We start from the raw sequence: 6,000 nt of genomic DNA, 5'->3' as shown, positions 1-6,000 counted from the left end.
CACATTTAGAAAATATGTGTTATACAATATTCTATTGGGCACTTGACTTTTAAACTACATGTACATGTTTTTTTTTATTCACTAACCCTCAACCTTACCAAAAGTCCACCAATACAACTTCCTTAATCCAATCCGCCCGTGGCCAGTTACCCCTGTGGGTTAACTGTTAAATATATTCTACCAGTCCCTACACCTTGTGTACTAAAATCCAACCCTAAACCCAACAAAACATATTGGCTACTTGCTACTGTAACTAAGGTAGACTAAAAAGTCTAAATAAATTTAGTGCTGCTTGCCACTTTATTTCTCCGTATAACATACCTAAAGACAACTACATCAATATTCCCTAACCGGGTGTTAGACAGCTCTGAAGTCGTCACACTCAATTCTTCTTGTTAACTTTATAAGACCTTGGACTAACCGTAACCTATTTATGAGCCTACAGGGCTGGGATGGATTAGATCCGTGATATCATTACCTTGAAAAATTGGTCTTCATTACCTTGAAAAATTGGTCTTCGTCGCGCCAAATTACATAAACCCATTGCTTTCTGTGTTATTTTTCTGTGAGGAATTGATGAAACGATGTTTTGAATTCACTTAGATAGCGCGCATCATTTGTGCAGCGCGGCACGTTACAATGTGCCATATATGCTTTCTGTTTGCAGTGGCAGCCTTGTTTTGGCCGTCATCATGGCGGACGGTGAATAAGGCCCATACAGCAGGAGGGAGAATTCTAAAATTATAAACATTCAAGAGCCAAACTGAAACCGGGCAGACCCTAGGAGTAATAGGGGAATGTGGCTTTCATACCAAAGGTCGAGAGGTCGAGCAGAAAATTTTCCAAATATGAAAATAACAATAATTTCTACTTGAATTAGTCGCGCACACTCCTAATTCACGTAGAAATTATTATTATTTTCATATTTGGAAAATTTCTCGCCCCTCAACCTTTGATATGAAAGCCACATTCCCCTATTACTCTTAAAATAATCATATACATGAATAAAATATAAAATATAGCTGCAAAGCAGCGATAACGGGTTTTCTGGATGCATGTGATCGGAAGGAAAAATTAATTACCGGGTATTCGATGGAAAAAAATAAAATGAGATGATTTGGATATTATCGGAGCAATCATCTTTTTGGTTGAATGGTCTAACCCCAGTATAGTCCCCGCGATTTGGAAATTCTCGGAGCCCTCCTTAATTTACTTACTAAATGACGTCACAAACTGTTATTTCGCCGGTGCTTGTTGTCTAACAATTCAATTCAATTCTTTATTTACAGTAACCTAATAAGTAATTTTAAGTTTCAAATAGGATGGAAAGTACATTCAGACAATCTGTTGGTTCAGAGAGACCGTTATTACAGTATCAATTCATACATTTCGTTTCGAAGCTGTCAGTTGCCGAATCTGAATGAAGATGAATTTTATTTGACGAAATCGGCGGAAAATATATAATAATAATGATAATCAACAGAATTTCAAGAGGGTTTTCGACGAAGTCAGAAATTAAGTAAGTAATTAGAAAATCAGGCTTTCAGGTCAGAGTACGAGCCCCTATAGAATAGATATATAGACATAAAAACATAAATTTATCATTTCAACAGTAAAACAATTTAACATTTCAACTATCAAACAATTTATCATTTCAACTGTCAAACAATTTATCATTTCAACTGTCTAACAATTTATCATTTCAACTATCGAACAATTAATCATTTCAACTGTCAAACAATTTATCATTTCAACTGTCAAACAATTTATCATTTCAACTGTCAAACAAGTTATCATTTCAACTGTCAAACAATTTATCATTTCAACTGTCAAACAATTTATCATTTCAACTGTCAAACAATTTATCATTTCAACTGTCTTATCATTTCAGCAGTCGAACAATTTATCATTTTAACTGTCAAACAATTTATCATTTTAACTGTCAAACAATTTATCATTTCAACTGTCAAACAATTTATCAAAACATTGAACTGCAATATCTTTAAATGATTTTTCATTATCTAATTCACATTGAATTCCAATATTTGATGAATTTTCATTATAGATAATTTGTTTATTATCAAAATTGAAATAATATAATTGTCTTTTTTCAATTCTTAAGTTAATCAAATCATTGTAATCTTTTGAAAGTATTATATCATCATTTCTTTCATTGAAAGGGGTTTGAAGTATATTTATTATGTTTTCATCTAAAGTTCCTTTAAAATTTAAAACTGTATTGAATACTTTAGGATTTTTAACACCATTATCAAAAGTATCTACTAGTTCAGTAATTAAATATGTTTCATTTGATAATATTTGATTAATTACAGTAATATTTTCAATTTTATAATACCTTGCGGACACTAAATTTGTTGCTGAAATACAATTTTTTATGTTTAACTGTGAAAATGATTTATTGGTTTCATTGATTTCGATTTTAAAGTTGGGTTCTTCTTCTTCTTTCTTCATTTTTATAACAAAATTTTTATTAAAACTCATTCAAATATAAATATTCAATGTTTTAAATATGAATTATTTCACTCACACTTTTATATTGAATAATCTATCAATTTATATGTTATTCATATATATTTTATTCATGTATATGAATATTTTAAGAGTAATAGGGGTAATGGGCTTTCAGGTTAAAGGTTGAATGGTCGAGTTCATTAAAAAATGAAAAACATGAAAATAATAACAAGTTCTACTTTAATTAGGAGTGAAACTCGTAAAAAATGAAAAATAATTCTCACACGCTCGAATTTATTTCACTCACACTTTACTCACACTTTTTTGAAAAATAAATTCGAGTGTGTGAGAATTATTTTTCATTTTTTATGAGTTTCGCGACTAATTCAAGTAGAAATTGTTATTATTTTCATATTTTTCATTTTTATGAGCTCGACCGTTCGACCTTTGGCTTGAAAGCCCATTACCTCTATTACTGCTAACAGTTCTGATATAGAATTTTTCAATCTTGGTTTCGTTATTGTGGGATTTCTCTCGTCATAGACTTGTAGTTTCAACAGCCCCCCCCCCCCCTCAGCAGATAGAACAAATTAAGTTGCTTCCTGCTTCTATGTTTGACAATCTTTCTAGGTTTCTGTACAGTGTGACATCCACTTTCATCAATATTGTAGATATCGTGAGGTTGAATTCGTATATAGAATTCTCGCTTGTTGTTTGATTGTTGTAGAATGTGCTGACGAAAAGTTAAAAGCCGTTGCACGTGCTAATGACGTGGGCTCTGGCTGACGATTTGGCAAATTCGTTCCCGAAATAGTGCAAACCAGTCTTTTCCTGCTTTTTCATCAAGTTTCCAGTTATCAGGCATTAAGGTGTTTTCTTATGGGCGGCCATCCCCGCCAAACAGACGCATACGTCATCGCTTGAAGGATAAACCCATAACGTGTAGTGTAATGTGGTAACGCGAAGGATCAACTCACGTCATCAAGTATAAACGTATTATGTAACCAGATGGCGTTCCAGTCGGTTCAGAACTAATTTTGTCGTGCGCAGGCGTCATGTGAACTTAAATGACCCCACAAAGAGCGTCGACGTAGTTTTTATTAGGTTCGAATCCTACAAAAAGTTGATCCCTCTTTAAAATTTGATGACCAGTGTCGCAATTTAAGCGGCGCTATTAGGTTCCAATCCCAAAATTATTCATAGATGTGAGTCTTGATTTCACCCTTTTTAGCTCAAACTGCAGACCTAAATCAGGCATTCTTCGTTTTTTGTCAATAATTGCTTAAGAGGATCTTCTGTATTTTCGGGGATAACAGGTTATGCAATCCCGCAGAGCTAAAATTTGAGAATAACGGTATATGAATAAATATATAATACTAATATATTTTTTCTATCAGACCACACAAAGAAATACCCTAGTTTTTCAAGAAAGTAAAATGCCGCCCGCGTCATGAAAAAGTCCCAAATAAAGATTAATTACACAAATTCGCTCGCCCGCATCGGCAAAGCATCAATCATCTTTTTTCATAAAAATCAAAACCCGCTCGCCCGAATAGCTGTATAGTGGTACGACAGTGGTTTTTTCTGCGGGCGTTTATATGCTCATCCTCCACGTAATGGTAAGCCGCATTTACAATGACAAAAACTGCGCCAGGTTCGTTTCCTATTACTTCACAAGGAAGCGTGAAACTAGCGAAAATGATTGTCTCAGTTTCGATTAAATAAGACAAGATGAGACCTAACATTTACATTGGTGGCAGTTGTAGAATTTTGATATTGTTTTTTTTACAAAAACGCTGAGTTTATTTGGCTACACGGACCCGTGAGAGAGGGTAGTCTGGGTGACTACTTAACGAATATAGGTTATGGTTGCTAGTTTCTTACTGTGATTGACTTGAAGTAGTGCAGTAAACAGCAGAACTCCCGTACTCATAACCAATACTTGTCACCGTCACTATCATTTGAATTTGATGAATTTATTCTATTTTTCCCTTATTGTCAATCGGAATATTTCATAGCCTATAGGCCTGCTCTATTGTTAAGAATCCAGTGAAACTGACGATAAACACGACCAAATTACTGTCGAATCGGCTGTAGAGGCTGCCGATGGGTGCACTCGTCCCCAAAACTAATCAACGGGGAGAGTTTTGAGCTAGACAGTAGTAGTTCAAGTGACGAGGAGGAGAAAGGGCAATATGATGAGCTGGCTAGGGTGCTTAAAAAGCCTTCTCATCGTCTAAGTGTTCGACGTCATCATTTCCCCCGCCGTGACCCTACAGTACCGAGCAGACCTTCAGGATTTGGCTGAACCGCTTTACGACTTTGCCGATTCCGTCGGTTACAGCTCCATGAAGAAAAATGGGGTATCCCGTAAGAAAAATTTAGACCATGAGGCATATCAGGCCGTACCTAATCTGGCTCCCGGACACACTCTTCTACAAGGAGTTTTGCGCACGCCTGTCTGACAGGTTCAAACAGTTGAAGACCGTTTAGAATTCTCCTAAGTATGAGGGAGCAGCGTTCCGGGGAGTCGATCGAGCATTTTGCTGACGAGCTGCTCGAACTGAGTCGAAATGTATACCTTGAGATACCACCTAGGGTACAGGACGAGCTTGCAATGGACAGGTTCAAGCATGCTGTCTCTCTGAACCCGAGCAGAAGGGCAGCCCTGTTTGTACATCGGCCAAAAACCCTGGCCGAGGCCGTGATGCAAGCGAGGTCGCTGGACACGACTCATTAGATGACGGAAGGCCTGAGGGACACTAACAGCAAACAGTAAATGAAGTTGCCACATCCGTTAAGCCGTTACAAATGGACCAACTTTTAACTTTGGTGCAGGGTCTATCATCACAGCTCGACAAACTTGAGATGAGTCAACCATTAAACGACGTCTGCTGGCACTGCAGGGCCTCCAATCACACAGGGAGCCAGTGTTTACTTACGCAGTGTTTCAACTGCGGTGAACGCGTTCATTTTTCGCGAAGCTGCCCGGCACCGAAAAGCGGGAACCCGGGGAACGGACGACGGGGTTCCACAAGGGGCAGGGGAACTCCAAACCAGCACTAGCTCCATCTTCTGGGAAATACACTATTCCACAGCGGCGACCAGACTGCCACAGCAATAAATCGTGATGATCCCGGATAAACCGCACCTGGTGATATGGGTTATTCAGAAGAGGCCGCACTAAATATAGTTCCGGCTAAAGTCTGTAGTGTGTCTAACTGGAAACAACGATGACGCCTGGTGAGGGGAATGGCAGCTTAGTGCCTCGTGGGCAGTCGAACCAGTCAGTGGAAATCCCAGGATCCCTGGATGTACCTCAAGTGGTGACTTCCGGTAAACAGGATGTAGCTGCACTTCAAGTAGTACCAGCTAAAACTGCTGAGAATCCGACGAAGCCCATAATTAACTATTATGGACAGAAAATGCGATAGCCACCTGGGACGCTTAAGTGAAGTATTTGTCTGCTTTTGGGTAGCCAACCTGAAGCTCAAACCAAAAGATGTAACCTGTTCAGGCGGCAGGTCA

The 6,000-nt window shown here is 37.9% G+C and overlaps 1 protein-coding gene across 2 annotated transcripts in view; it reads right to left on the bottom strand.

The window, feature by feature from the left end:
- Positions 1-569: 569 nt before the first annotated feature.
- Positions 570-6,000, bottom strand: part of LOC141909507 (RBPJ-interacting and tubulin-associated protein 1-like) — a 42,827-nt gene continuing 37,396 nt past the window's right edge. For both annotated transcript variants that reach the window (XM_074799914.1, XM_074799918.1), the window contains one exon: positions 570-735. The gene's annotated coding sequence lies outside the window, so the exon portion shown is untranslated. The remainder of the gene's footprint in view (positions 736-6,000) is intronic.

Source organism: Tubulanus polymorphus, chromosome 8 (genome assembly GCF_964204645.1).
Source record: "Tubulanus polymorphus chromosome 8, tnTubPoly1.2, whole genome shotgun sequence".
Classification (NCBI taxonomy): Eukaryota; Metazoa; Nemertea; class Palaeonemertea; order Tubulaniformes; family Tubulanidae; genus Tubulanus; species Tubulanus polymorphus.
The sequence above is the reverse complement of the archived record's forward strand: the minus strand, read 5'-3'. Positions and strand labels throughout refer to the sequence as shown.